Raw genomic sequence first — 15653 nt, forward strand, 5'->3', positions numbered from 1 at the left:
TAGGAAATTATTTTTGAAGCATTTTCTAGCCCTTTGAACTATACTATGACTCAGCATTAAGGAGTGGGAGACTGAGAGAGCTCAGATACACTAAAGAGACCGAGATCCATGTTGATACATTTTATCACTTGGGCAGCCAATCAGCAGAATGCACCAGATGGTTCCCCTTTCTTGCAGTGAAGAGGTCATTATGCTTTTGATGCCCAGGTCATATTTAAATCCAACAGTAAGAAGCTGTAATTACCAAATGGGTATCAGTTGGTGGGTTTTCCAGTGGCAATTGCAGCTGAGACCTGGAATTTGGGAGTTGGCAAGGGTGAAGGAGTTGAGTGGGTGTGGTGGGGGAGGGGTGGGAGGGGGAGGTGGGTGTAGATGGTGGCTGGAGGGAGGAGTTGTAAAAGTCAGCACATTATGAGGGAATGGGGAATGTTACACGGACAGAGATGCTGGGTGGGATTTTTAGGACCCGCCAGCAACACGCATCATCGTGGGTGGGGTGGGAAAACTTGGCGAGTGGATAAAGGAATGGAGTTTTGGCCACTCTCCAAATTTTCCCATCCCACCTGCAATAGTGCCCCCCACCCACTGGCTGGACCAGAAAATCCCAGCTGATGTTTTTCAAATTATTTATTAAACTTAAGACCTCGTCTCAGGTAGGCATAAAACATCCATAGAGCATTGTACTATTAAAGAAAAGCAATGGAGTTCTCCTGGCATGTCTCCAGTAATTTTGAGGAGCCAAAAAGATTGTTCCTGCTCCTTATAGCTGCACAAATATGCAAGTATAAAATTATTTGTGACTGTTTTTTGAGTAATTCCTTTAAGGACTGCTATATAGCCCACTCAACACAAGTTCAAAATATGACAGCAGCCTGAGTCTGATGAGGTAAATTTGTCACCTTTATTTTGAGATCTTTACTGCCTTGTTCATCACCCCCTTGCCAGTTTCAGTGATTTTTAAAATCAACCCAGAGAAATCCTGCTAGTAAGAAGTGGCACTGTAGACTCTTGCTGTGTGCTACCTGCTTGGAATCTGTGCTGTGACCTCACAGGCGCATGTGTAGTGGCCTCTCAGGATACTGGAGTCTGTGTTGTGAATCCTCATTGGCGCTGAAGCCTGTGCTGTGATCTCTCATGCCTTTGAATCATAGACTGGTTACAGCACAGAAGGCGGCCATTTGAGCTGTTGTGTCCATGCCAGCCCTCTACATGTGCAACTCAGCTAAACCTCCTCCCCTGCCATTTCCCCCTAGCCCTGTTTTTTTTCCTTTCAGATAATTATCTCTCTCTCTCCATCAACACTGGCCAGATCCCTCATGATTTCGAACACCTCTATCAAATCTCCTCTTAATCTTCCCTTCTCCAAGAAGAACAGTCCCAACTTCTCCAATCTATCCATGTACCTGAAGTTCCTCATCCCTGGACCCATTCCCATAAAGTTTTTCTGTACCCTCTCTTATACTGACAAATACTTCCTAAAGTGTGGTGCCCAGAACTGAACATAATACTCCAGTTGAGGCCAAGCCAGCATTTTTAGTTTCAAAAGCCAACCTGTTTTATACAGGTTTGTACTCTATGCTCCTATTTATAAATTCCAGGATCCTGTATGCTTTATTAACAATCTACCCTAACACCTTTTAACAATTTGTGTAAATATATCCCCGGGTCCCTCTGCTCCTGCATCCCCTTTAGAATTGTACCCTTTAATTTATATTGTCTTTCCTCATTCACCAAAATGAATCACTTCATATGCTTCATTCTGCATTAAACTCCATTTGCCACCTGTCTGCCCATTCCACCAACCTATGTCTTTTTGAAGTATATCACTATTCTGCAACACCAGTTTACAATAATTCCAAGTTTTGTGTCATCTGCAAATTGTGAAATTGTGCCCTGTGCACTCAATTGTAGGTCATTAAAAGATACAGTAAGGCCTCGCTTAACGTCAACTCACTTAATGGTGTTTCACATTAACGTCCTTAATGAAGTAGCGTCAGTATATCTGTTTAACGTTGCCAGTTTCACTTTAATATTATTTGCTGCAGACGGCCTGTCTATTCACATGACTTTTCCCACAGTGCTTCACCCTCTCCCTTAGTTATCCTTCCTCCTGCTCCTGGCCTTGCCTCTCCCACCCTTGCTGACTCCCAGTTTTGCTTTTCCCGCCTTTGCCAACTCCTGGCCTTGCCTCCTGGCCTCTGTTCTTAATGTAGTCTTCAGGGTCTGATCTTAGTCCTCAGTGGCTCCCGATTTCTGGCTCCTGTTGCTGGCATCATTTCTGGCTTCACTTCTGAACTTGCACTGAAGTCCTGGGCTCTATCTAGTGGCAGAAGTTGGTTCATGTAGGCTTCAGCTGCTACCTGCACTGACCAACCTCTACCATTAGATGGAGTCTAGCCAATCTAAAAGAACTGTGTACTGAGGTGGGTACTGTAATTCTTTTAAAGAATTTAATTGAACAGTGTATTTCTTTTATATTTAGTTTTGTATTTTATTTTGCAAGTTATTTCAGCTAGGAATGCACAGTACTCACATGTACGGTTTGGTATGGTTTTCCAACTTGTACATTGGTTTTTCCAGGCAAGAAATGTCCGAAGGAATCTAACTCTGGATTTAACATTGATTCCTAAGGATTGATTTAAGGTTGTTTCACTTAAAAGTTCCAATTTTCAGGAATGCAACCACAACTCTAAATGAGGACTTGCTGTATATCAAGAAAAACAGGAGTCCTAACAATAACCCCCTGGGGAAGCCCACTGTATATCTTCCTGCAGTCCAAAAAACAACTGTTCAACACATCTCCTTGGCCTGCTGCATTGTTCCAGTGAAGTTCAACACAAACTGGAGGAACAACCCCTCATCTTCTGACTAGGCACTTTACAGCCTTCTGGACTGAATATTGAGTTCAACAATTTTAGATCATGAACTCTCTTCTCCATCCCCACCCCCTTTCCGATCCTCCTTTTTTCCAATAATTTATATAGATTTTTCTTTTCCCACCTATTTCCATTATTTTTAAATGTATTTTCATCCATTGTTTTATCCCTACCTTTTAGCCTATTTCGATCCCTTCCGCCCCCCCCCCCCCCCACCCCCACTAGGGCTATCTGTACCTTGTTTGTCCTGCTTTCTACCCTTAATGTCACCTATTATCACATTCATTAGATAATATCACCACATTCAACATCTCTTTGTCCTTTTGTCTATGACATCTTTTAATTATCTCCACCTATCACTGGCCCTCTATCCAGCTCTACCTGTCCCACTCCCTCTTAATCCAGCTTATATTTCACCTCTTTTCTATTTTTCCTTAGTTCTGTTGAAGAGTCATATGGACTCGAAACATTAACTGTGTTCCTCTCCGCAGATGCTGTCAGACCTGCTGAGTTTTTCCAGGTATTTTTGTTTTTATTTTGGATTTCCAGCATCAGCAGTTTTTTGCTTTTATCTTAGTGTTCACCACATCTGTTTCCTGCCACTCAGTCAATTTCTTATCTATGCTGTTACTATCCCTTTTATTTCATGGACCCTAACTATGCTGACAAGCTGGTCATGTGGCATTTTATCACATACCTTTTGGAAGCCCATGTCAGCTGCTGTATTTTTTTTAATTCTTGGATTATGGAGTGTCACTGGCTAGGCCAGCATTTACTGTCCATTCCTAATTTCCCTTGAGAAGGTGGTGAGCTGTATTTTTAAACTACAGCAGTTCATCTGGCATATGGACATCCACAATGCTGTCAGAAAGGGAGTTCCAGGATTTTGAACCAGTGAAGGAACAGCAATATATTTCCAAGTCAAGAGAGTGAGTGGCTGGAGGGGAACCTGCATCTGCTGCTCTTGTCCCTGTGGAGGCTATGGGTTTGGAAGGAGCTGTCGAAGGAGCCTTGACATGTTCCTGCAGTTCATCTTATAGATGGTACACACAGCTGCCACTGTGTGCCAGTGATGGAGGGAGTGAATATTTAAATTGACGGATGGGGTGCCGATCAAACAGGCAGCTCTGTTCTGGATGTAGTTGAGCTTCTTGAGTATTGTTGGAACTGCACTCATTTAGGAAAGTGGATAGTATTCCATCAAACTCCTGACTTGTGCCTGTAGATGGTAGACATCATCTGGGGAGTTAGGAGGTGAGTTACCTGCCACAGAATTCACAGCCTCTGACCAACTGGTCAATAATAACCCCCAAGATGTTAATGGTGGGAGATTTAGCAATGGTAATGCTGTTGAATGCCATGGGGAGATGGGTAGATCCTGTCTGTTGGAATTGGTCATTGCCTGGCACTTCTGTGGCTTGAATGTTATTTGCCATTATCAGCCCAAGCCTGAACGTTGTTTAGGTCTTGCTCTATACAGCATGGACTACTTTGTTAACTGAAGAGTTCTGAATGAACTGAATGCTGTGCACTCAGCCGTGAATGTCCCCACTTCTGACCTTAAGATGTGAAGGTCATTGATGAAGCAGATGATATTTGGGCCTAGGACACTACCCTGAGGAATTGTTGCGGCAACGTCCCGGGACTGAGATGATTGACTTCTAACAATCACATCTTCCTTTGTGCGAGGTACCACTCCAGCTAGTGGAGAGAGAGAGCCCCCCCCATCCCCCCCCAAACCCCACCCCAGCCCCTGATTCCCATTGTCTTCAGTTTTGCTAGGGCTCCTTGATGCCACACTCGGTCAAATTCTGCCTTGATGTTAAGGGCAGTCACTCTTGCCTCACCTTTGGAATTCAACTCCTTTGTCCATGTTAGGACCAAGGTTTAAATGAGGTCAGGGACTGAGTGGCCCTGGATGACCCCAAACTTTGTATCGGTGATGTTGTTGCTGAGTAAGTGCTGCTTGATTGCACTGTTGATGGCACCTTCCAGGACTTTTCTGATGATTGAGAGTACTGATGGGGTGGTAATTAGCCAAATTGGATTTGTCCTGTGTTTTGTGGACAGGCCATGCTTGTTGAGTAGATGCCAATTTTGTAGCTGTACTAGAATAGCTTTGCTCTGAGCAGGGCTAGTTCTGTAGCACAAGTCTTTGGCATTACTGTTGGGGCCCATAACATTTGCTATATCCAGTGCAGTGATCCAGTTACTGAGCTCAGATCTGCTGAAGTGACACAATCTGGACAATGTTGACACAGGGGCACTCAGCATAGGCAACAGAGAAATGAGAGGTCATAGCACAGGCTCCAGGGGCACAAGAGTGTCACAACAGTCACAGTACAGACTGTGACCATTTCAGGGTCATTGTTAAGGCAAAGTTCCATCTTAACACGATAAGTGACATCCTCCGTATGATGTGGCACACTCACTGCGCTAAATGGGATAGAATTGGAACAGACCTAGCCGTTCAATACTGGGAATCTCTGAGGCTCTGTGGGCCATCAGGAGCAACAGATTTGTATTTCACCACAATTGTAAACTCATTGTCTGGTATATCTCTACCATTCCCATCAAGTCAGGGGATCAATGAGGAATGTAGGAGCGAATTCCAGGAACAGTCCCATGTACCTAAAAATGAGGCACCAATGAGAGGAGGAGGTTCCACAAACATCCCTGCCCACAATGATGGCACAGCCTAGCACATCAGTGCAAAAGACAAAGCTGAAGCTTTTGCAACCATCTTCAGAGAGAAATACCAAGATCATGTGGAGTGAATCAAATTGGCTGAAGACTGGCATTTTGATTCTGGGAATCTCTGCAGAAGGCCAAGATGGATCATCCACTTGGTATTTCTCTCTGAAGATGGTTGCAAAAGCTTTAGCTTTGTCTTTTTCACTGATGTGCTAGGCTGTGCCATCATTGTGGGCAGGGATGTTTGTGGAACCTCCTCCTCTCATTGGTGCCTCATTTTTAGGTACACATGGGACTGCTCCTGGTATCCGCTCCTACATTCCTCATTGATCCTCTGACTTGATGGGAATGGTAGAGATATACCGGACAATGAGTTTACAATTGTGGTGAAATACAAATCTGTTGCTCCTGATGGCCCACAGAGCCTCAGAGATTCCCAGTATTGAACTGCTAGGTCTGTTCCAATTCTATCCCATTTAGCGCAGTGAGTGTGCCACATCATACAGAGGATGTCACTTATCATGTTAAGATGGAACTTTGCCTTAACAATGACCCTGAAATGGTCACAGTCTGTATTGTGACTGTTGTGACACTCTTGTGCCCCTGGAGCCTGTGCTGTGACCTCTCATTTCTCTGCTGCCTGTGCTGAGTGCCCCGTGTCAACATTGTCCAGATTGTGTCACTTCAGCAGATCTGAGCTCAGTGACTGCAAATCCCAAGCAAAAGATGACTAAGTTGTAAGTGAAGTTAAAAGAAATTGATCTAATGATACTTTTGGCAGAAAATAGCAAACTATCAATATGTTGACAAGGCATGAGTAGAGGGAGATTAGATTGCCAATTATTCTAACTTTACATTTCTGATAATCAACAGTAATGGTAATAGATCTCTACAGGGATGTTCCCAAAGTTTCCCTGAAGAGGTCAAACATCCCTGCCCACTCATGGGAGTCCTTGGTTTGTAACCAACCAAACTGGAGACTGGAGAGTTTACTGGGAAGGGACCAAATACATTGAGAGATTTCATCCAGGAGCAGACAGAGGTGAAGTTCAGGGATCAGAGGAAGCACACAAACCTCCAACACTTCATCTGATTAACTCTTAAGGAACCATCAGCCTGAATGCGCCAGAGTCTGCAGATTGTGAATTAGACTTATCAGCCATCTCAGAACCCATCGAACCAGAGTGGGAACAACTCATTCTCAATCCTAATAAAAAGAATAGATTTCGGTTAATCTTAAATATTGCTCCTTTTCAATTAATTGATTGAAATTTCTCTCATATTATTTCTTTGTCTGTTTCTCTTGCTCCCCTTCCTTTCCTTCTTCCCCCCATCCCACAAAAAAAAATATGGAATGAACTGAGGGAGATGTATGACAGCATTGCTTCTGATGATGTATCATCTAGAGAATCAGAACTAGAGTGGGTGGAAAATGGAACATTAGCAATTCTGTTGACTGTTTCATAGCAAAAGAAAAGCTGACACCACCCCAGAAGAACTACTAACTCAAAAACGACAACGTACAATTCAAAAGTAGTGCTTAAAACATAGAAACATTTATGGCACAGAAGGAGGCCATTTAGCTCAACACATCCATGCCAACTGAAAAAGATCTATCCAGCCTCATCCCATTTCCCAGCTCTTAATCCATAGCGCTGTAGTTTATGGCACTCAGGATCATTTCCAAGTGCTTGTGATGAGAGTTCCTGCCTTTATGACCCTTTCAGGCAGTGAGGACCTAATCTGTGTTTAGACTTGGGTTTAAAGGGGTTTCTTTAGGGTTTGCCTGTTGACCTAAGAATGCTACCATAGAATGTTATTCATAAAAAAAACCTTCCTTGTTTATTTACGGATCTATATGTATATCTGTGCCACACACAAGAGCCTGAATTTTACGTTTGGCGGGGGAGGGTGGAGCAGGAGTGGGCGTGGACTCGATCGCCACCTGCAATCGGGTCTGCGCTGCCATTATATGTGGGTGGGCCAATTAAAGCCCGTCCAGCATATTTCTCGATTCCCAAGGATAGCGGGAGTGTACGGGCTGCGGTGGGTGTGCACAGACCACCGGGTCCAATGGCGACCCAGCAGCCTGTTTAAAAGAAGGCCTGACAGCCTCCTGTAGGCTGCTCACAATGGCCAGTGCCAGGCCATAGCAAAGAGCTTCTGGTAAGCAGGCCAGTCCAGAGGGTAGGCCAGTGGGACATGCCACGCCAGAGGGGAGGGCGGGGGGCCAGTGTGCCCCTCGTTTCTCGGATGATTGCCTTCCTGCCCTCCTCGAGGAGGTGACAGCACGGCGGGAGATGCTGGTCCCTCAGGATGGGAGGAGGAGGCCCCCCCCACATGACAAAACGTGCCTGGGAGAAGGTGGCGGAGGTGGTGATCTCCCGCGACGTGGTGCGGTGCACCTGGATCCAGTGTCACAAGCGCTTCAACGACTTGTTGCGCTCTGGCAGAGTGAGTACCATGTTGGCATTGGGCATTTATCTCAGCAGGTTGGCTTATCCCCCCCAGCTGCACCCCCCACCCCCCCCCCCCCCCCCCCCCCCCCCACCACCCCAACCCCCACACCTCCAAGTCCGAATGTAGTGACTGCATTGACTCATTGACGGCATTTGTCCTTTGCTGGGTGGGCCAGCGGATATTGCCCATGCTGAGGTCAGTCTGAAAGGTTGGTGAAGAGATGTGCTTTCCCCCCCGCAGCATGTGTTACACTGAGTCCCACATGACTGGTGTGGTGGCAACCTGCAGGAGCTGCACCTAGGTGCTGTGTTTGAACTCCAGGATATGTCCTAGTCAGGGTGATGAGCTGCTGGAAGGGGAGAATCAAGGGGGCAATGAACCATCTGCTGTGCTCTGCGCTGTACGTGCTTTTGCCTCCTTGCTATGGAAGAATATACCGTGTGGTGCCTAATGTGATGTAGGCAGTATATGTCCAAGGAGGTGGGGTGGGGAGCAGGCCTAGCGTCTTTGTGTGAGTGTTCAGCAGCAGCGGGGTGAGGATGCACTGGAGCCCTGATATGTCCCACTCTGGTTGGGGTGAGCCGTGCGAGAAGCTGTGCAATTTGCACAAATTAATGTTCTTCTCTCATTTTCAGGAGAAGAATCCACATAATGCTGCAGAGCATGTGCGGCCAGGCACAGTTAGCCATTCTTAGCCACTTTGCGCAGAAGGCCCTGGATCTGGAGAGGCGCCATGTGCCCAGGTCCACTGGTGACGATGAGGCTGGGGTGCCATGGCCAGATATTTATGCCCAACAGTGAGGTCAGCATTGTCCTCCCAACAGCCATAGCAGTGCTGAATGTTAAATGATTTAATTTTGCAACATGTCTTGACCACTGGCTATGGAAGGATGAGCACATAATGATCCGGGGGACAGGGATGCACTTTGTCATTGTCTCCACGTTAACTGATCCATTGTCCTTGTTCTTCCTTTCAGCATCAGTGGAGCAGGGCCGGGAGGAGGAGCAGCAGAGGCTCCCTCTCACACTTGAGGGCCCTGAAGTCTCACGAGCTTCACAACATTTCTTTGAGGCAGGCACCAGTGCAGATACTAGCACCTCAGTAGGAACTCGAACAATGGCTGGTGTCCTGGGGCACAGCAGTGAGGGAACTTCACAGTCGCTGGAGGAGCTGACAGACACAGTGTCCATGGTGCCAGCAGTCAGAGGACTGCAGGGGACCAGGCATATGCTCAGTTGGTGCCTGATGATGTGCCTCTGGAGTGCGGCTAGGTGTGGGGGAGCATCTGGGGGAGATACATGAGGCTATGCTTGGCTTGGTCTCTGCGGTGGAGGAGCCTACGTTGACGCTCATCGAAGCAATGAGCCACATGTCCAAGCGCCATGCGTCCTCCATGGAGACAGTGGTGACTCTCATGGAAAGTCTACTCCAGGAGACCCGTCAGGGCTTCCAGGGGATGCACTCTGATTAGCAAGCCCTCACATCGGCATTAACCTCAGCTGGTCAGTGCCAGTGTGGGAGATGGTGTGAGCACCAAGATTCCCAGCTCGGTGCCCATCCATCCACAGTGAGCAGGGAGGTCCGAAGTGACCTCGCGTCAGTGCAGCAGCGGCCTGCCGTCTCTGTGGGCTCCTCTCAGGACGCTCCGGATGAGGGCGGCATCTCCTCCACCCCTCTCCCATTTATCATCCAGTGAGGCTGCGATGACTGGGGAGATGCCAGATGTGGAACTGGCAGCTCCCTCCCAGGCGGGGCCAGCACAGGCCCTATGGGCCAGAGGACGACCGCCAAGGTCATCAAGGCCAATAGGACAGCGGAATGAACAGGCTGTCTCAGATGCCAGTCCCAGTGATAGGGCAGCACCAAGACGTAGCACCCGGAAACGAAAGCATAGGGCACATTGGGCACACCATGGGCTTCTCACTGGTGGTATTTAGTTGGCCCGAGATGAGGCCCTTATGATTTTATTTGAATTGTAACTCTTGCCTTTTTTTTTGTAATAAGCCGCTTTGTTTGACACATTAAAATCAGATATGTCACCATGGCTGAGTGTGCCACTTTTATTCTGCATGTGTATGGTTTCCAAAACTGTAATGAGTGATTTTTTTGGATATTCAGCTTTATGAACAAAGCCCTTAGTAACTGTTGCTAAACTGGCAGATTTTTCAGTAAGGTGTCGAGTGTCGAGCCGACAGCCCAGGCTTGTCCTGGTGGACTATCTGTGGTGTGCTAACTGAAGGTTTTTGGGATTAAAGCCTCCCTGGTGTTCCTGCCTCCCTGCAGTATGCCCGGATCAGCACCTACCTCCTCAGCATTTCCCTGTGCATGCTCATCCTTGGACTCACTACTGGACTCGTCATGTTCAGCAGCAGCCACTATGTCGACATCATCATTGTCCACTGCGTCCCCCCCTTTCCAGCACAAGATTGTGGAGAGCGCAGCATGTAACCACTATCAGCGACATATGATCTGGGGGATATTGGAGTGCACCCTCTGAGCGGCCCAGGCAGCGGAAGCACATCTTGAGAAGACTGATGGTTCTCTCCACCACAGCCCTTGTGGAGGCGTGGCTTCTATTGTACTGCTGCTCAGCTTCTGTTCTTGGATGGCAGAGAGGCATCATGAGTCACCTTCTGAAGGGATAGCCCTTGTCACCCACAGCCATCCATCAAGCCAGGCCGGACCACTGAAGAGCCCCAGCACCTGGGAGTGTCTGAGGATGTAGGCATCGTGGGAGCTGCCTGGGAAGTAGCACTTCACTACGGAGTGCTGACCTGAATATTAAGAGTCCAGAAAAAGCAGCTGGTATGCATTCTGAAGTACTGCAGATCACACACACTTGTAAAATCTTCATCTTGTGATCACGCACTATCTGCATGTTCATGGAGTGGAAGCCCTTCCTGTTGATGAAGGCACCGGGCTCACCTGCTGGTGCCTTGATGGCCACATGTGTGCAGTCTATTGCACCCCGAATGCGGGGGAAGCCAGCAATGGCCATGAAGCCTCTGGCTCACTGTGTCTGACTTGCCTGGTCACAGCGGAAGTGGATGAAGGTCAATGCACGCCTGTACAGAGCATCTGTAACCTGCTTGACATAAGTGTGGACAGATGATTGGGAGACACCGCAAAGATCACCCACCGAGCCCTGGAAGAAGCCAGAGATACAGAAGTTGAGGGCAGCTGTGACCTTTACAACCACTGGCATGGGTCGTCCACCCACATAGTTAGGGGATATCTCAGGCCCAATCATCTGACAGATATAGTTGATTTGTCTCCCTTGACAGTCGGACCCTCCTTCGGCACTGCAGCTGACATATTGAGGTAACTGCTTTGCTGCCTGTAAACCCTGGCAGCAGGATAGTGGCATCTTCTGCGGCCCCTTCCACCTTGGACTTCCTGTTGGTGCTGCACCCCATGTGCCTATGCCTGTACTCCCAAAGGTGGCTCCCCTGGAGGCTGAATGTACACTCCTAGCCCCCTTCTAGCCCTCCCTCCTCAGAGGAGGTGCCTTCAGTGGAGAATTCAGCTCCCATTCCCAGGCTAATGGATGGCTTCCTGAAACCCTCAGAAAAGGTTCTTCACTATGGAGTGCTGACCTGAAGGTTAAGAGTCCAGGAAAAGCAGCTGGTATGCATTCTGAAGTACTGTAGATCCCACAAGCAAGTTTTTAAAACATTCACAAATAAATACTTGACTGTTCTTACTCGCAACCCCACTGAGCCCTCTTTATCCTGCCCGTGGATGAGACTTATACAAATATGTCCTACCCGTCTGCCCATTGCGCCCATGCGCCAACCCGAAGATCACACGGGCACCGAAAAATCAGCGTTGATTGAACACTTTAGGGCCTTAAGTGGCCCGTTAATTAATGGCGGGCGCGCGTCGGTCATCTTCGCGCGCCTGCCCAGCCAAATATCGCAATAGGGCGTGATGACGTTGCCCCACATCACCACGCATCATTTTACATGCAGTCATGTGGGGTGATGGGAAAATTCTGCCCAAGGTTGTACTTCTGCTTCCTACCAGATCTCAGCCTTCATCATGTGACATTGCATCATAACTACATCACTAGTTACATCAGTATCAGATGCTCCTAATGTTAACCCTTTACAACCTCCACCATCCTCTTGGTGAAAAAATTCCTCTTCAACATCTCCCTAATTCCATTGTCAAGATTGTAGCCTCAATGCAGTTGGATTAGCTAAATTCCTTGTTATTAGATTGGATTTCAGGCTTTTATGCTTTAGTGCATCATATAATGTAATTCAAGTTGGTTTTCTGTGAAAATTGTAACCAAGAGCCACATGCATGATGTATGGGAAAGAGCTATTTACAATGGGAGTGCAGCAGGATAATCAACTCATCATAGCTGATGCTGCAACTAGGCTCAATGGTCTAGAATTTTCTTGAACTTAATTGCATCACTGTGGAACCTTTAAAAAAGACTTATGCCCATTGATTGCCTGCAGAGATGCAATTATTGGTATAGGGCTAATGTAAAATGGGTTTGAGCAATTGAAGTACACACAAACTCCTGTGCACCCTTTAAAAAGAAACTCCAACTTGTGCTTTGCAGCAGCAGAGAAGAGGGACAATGCTTGCTCTTTCACTTCAATCTCAAATAACTTCAGTGCATGGCCTTTCCACCTCCTTTTCCTCCTTTAAGACCGTCCTTAAAATATACCTCTTTGACAAACTTTTGGTTATCTGTGTTTCTGTCTCCTTGTGTGGCTCAGTGTCAAATTTTGTTTGATAATGCTCCATAAAGTGCAATGGTACATTTTGCTAAAGGTGCTATAATAATGCAAATTGTTTAAAAGCAAAAATTTGTCCTGGTGTTCTACACTGACTTAATCAAGAGCTTACCGGAGATCCATCACATATCTAACTGCAATGGATATGTGCCATGTTTGTTAGACTAGTTCTTGAAGGGACACTTGCAATCCTGGATATCCATCATAAATCTCCAAAACACCGACAACAAATTTTGGACTCCTGCAGTGGTTTTGTTGATAAATCAAATATATGTTATGATGCTGAATCAAAGAAAGATCCACAATGTATGCCAGGTTAGCCAGTCATAGCTGAATTTGACATTGAGATGCTGCAATTATGGAGCATAAACACAGGGTTGAGCTGAATGACCTGTGTCTGTGCTGTATATTCTATGAAATCCTATGTACCTATTCAATGTTCCACAGACTAGGAAGGGGGAAAGTTAACCAAGGTTCTTATTTTGGTCCATTGAACCATAGTGGAAAGTACAAGTGAACTCCTGGTAAGATCAGAATAGGGCATGTGGCCCTTTTCTCAGGACTAATGCCTCATTAAAGATTGGACACTTGTTCGCAGCTCACAAAGTGCTGCCAATATTCTTAGAATAAGAATGAGTCACTACCTGAGGGTAGAATAAAAGGAATGTTAGATAAAAATGTCAATACTGTCCAGATATTTATTCCCTGAAGGTAACAGGAGATTCTTTGTAGTGCCTCCTGTGCAAAATAATCTTCTTCATTAACACGAGATGTGCTATGTTGTACAACAGAATCTTATTAGAAGCGTGAACAATTATACATGAACTAAAACTGTACTGGGAAAACTGGTGCAAAAAAAAACCAAGCTACTGCACAGTGCTCATATCGCACAGTGCTCATATCTTACAGTGCTCTGCCATAGTAACCTAATAAGCAGTAAGATTCTGGGCCCCACTCAAACAATCCCACACAAAGCAATTCTGATTCAAAATGTATTTTTTTTTAACAATGCAAGCATAAACTTATATATTGCATGATACGCTTGGGAGTTACAAGGACCTTAATTTAATAACCTGGGTCAGATAGCAGCTTTTCATGTTATTGACAAAAAATCAGTGACAGCCCTCTCAGCTCATTGTGTTTGCATTCTCTTTGCTTATGTATACAGGCAGAGACTAGGCCACTGCAGTTGTAAAACACTCACCTATATTTGTATCATTGGCTTGAATTAAGAAGTGGGTATTGACCATAGGCCTCAGCATCAGTCATATGGCAACACCCATCAAGTCACAAAGCTCAAAACCCTACAAGCAAGAAGAGTTAATATTTGTGCCAAATTCAGAAAACCCCCTTATGCAATCTGCCCAGTTTCAAAACTGGGAACCCCCATCACACCCAAAGCAATCAAGGCAATTCAGAAGTTCAATTCCACCCTGTGAGATGCAGGATGGAAAGGTACCAATATATCCCTATTCAGTTCGGGTTCTCATTGAAGTATTTATATGTACTTCAGTGCCTGTAATGTAGGAATGGTGCACTGGTTTTGTAATTTTAGTTTCATTTTAATTCAACATTCCTTTTCCTTTAATATCTCATCCACCACTTCCCTGTTGCCTGTGAATTTGTCTGTCTATTTTTGTGACTACGTGATTGTTACATTTGCACATTTTTAACCTGATTGCTTAGTCTATATATGAATTTTTCAATGCAAGTCACACTGCAATTTAGCCTTTGGGCTGTGAACATGTTCCTGAATAAAATACCATAGTTATTGTTTATAGGGGCCTTTCAAACAATGAATAACTTTTGGTGTACAGTAATGATAGATAACCTACATTTTAGGTCACTCAACTGCAGCCCATTTTGTGAAATATTAATTTTAACCATCAAATTATAACATTGTTCATTGTAAGACAATTTTGTAAAACAATTGGATTTAGAAAAGGCACTCTTTCAAACTGTAATGATTACATAATAAACTACAGCCCTTTTATTCACATAGGACATTAAAGTCTGTTGACGAATTCTATGATGATCACACTTATGACCACAAACTGCGTCCACCTGGGCTGACCCTCTGAGGGTAAGTGATGTTCTCTGCTGCAGCTGAAAGTTTCCAGTGGGTGTCTGTAACCTTGAAACACATTTCTCTAAACATCACAAAGTTGCCAGATATGAATCAGTTTCCTTTAAATTAACTAAATTGGAAACGATGGGTACCATGGAACAAATTCTGATCACCACATATGCTGGTCAATATACAGAGTTGATTTTCTTGGTTCCACAGTAGCTCAGAATTTTCTTTGGAAAGTAAATAGGGCATAATTGATTACTGAAGGCAGTTACAGGCTGGAACATAATTGAATGATCCAGAAAGTTAATATATAGCATATTAGATACCTAAGAAGTAGCTACAGGTCCACTCCTAACTGAGGGGTTTAGGTTGTTTATACACATAGAATAATAGATTCCTGGGAGTGAGCAACAGGCTGGAATGTACTCAAGATGTTCATATGTTTTAAATATAGAAGAATATACATTGTCTTATGGTCAAACACCTTTACAGGGATGAGCATATGAAAACAATTTGGAATTTTTCTCTTTGTGTATGAATTTTTTAAACAGCTATGGCTAAATATTAAGGTTGTGAGCAATCTGATTTAGATTTAGAAAACGGCTAAGGTGGGTGATGGAGGTGCTGCCCAGGTAATAGAGTTTGTGCTATGGACCAAAGATAATTGCTTCAGCCTTCCTAATGTTAGCTGGAGGAAATTATAGTTCATCCAAGATTGGCTAACAGCCAAACAATCTGATAGCACAATGTGAGAAGTGATGGACAGGTAGAGCTGGATGTTATCAGCATACATG

General features: G+C 45.4%; 1 protein-coding gene across 1 annotated transcript in view; it reads left to right on the plus strand.

Moving 5' to 3' along the window:
* The window catches only part of ppp1r32 (protein phosphatase 1, regulatory subunit 32), a 127660-nt gene extending 112810 nt beyond the window's left edge, over positions 1-14850 (plus strand). The window contains exon 12 of the mRNA XM_041196646.1: positions 14788-14850. The gene's annotated coding sequence lies outside the window, so the exon portion shown is untranslated. The remainder of the gene's footprint in view (positions 1-14787) is intronic.
* The last annotated feature ends 803 nt before the right edge of the window (positions 14851-15653 follow it).

This window comes from Carcharodon carcharias, chromosome 10 (assembly GCF_017639515.1).
Source record: "Carcharodon carcharias isolate sCarCar2 chromosome 10, sCarCar2.pri, whole genome shotgun sequence".
Taxonomy (NCBI): domain Eukaryota; kingdom Metazoa; phylum Chordata; class Chondrichthyes; order Lamniformes; family Lamnidae; genus Carcharodon; species Carcharodon carcharias.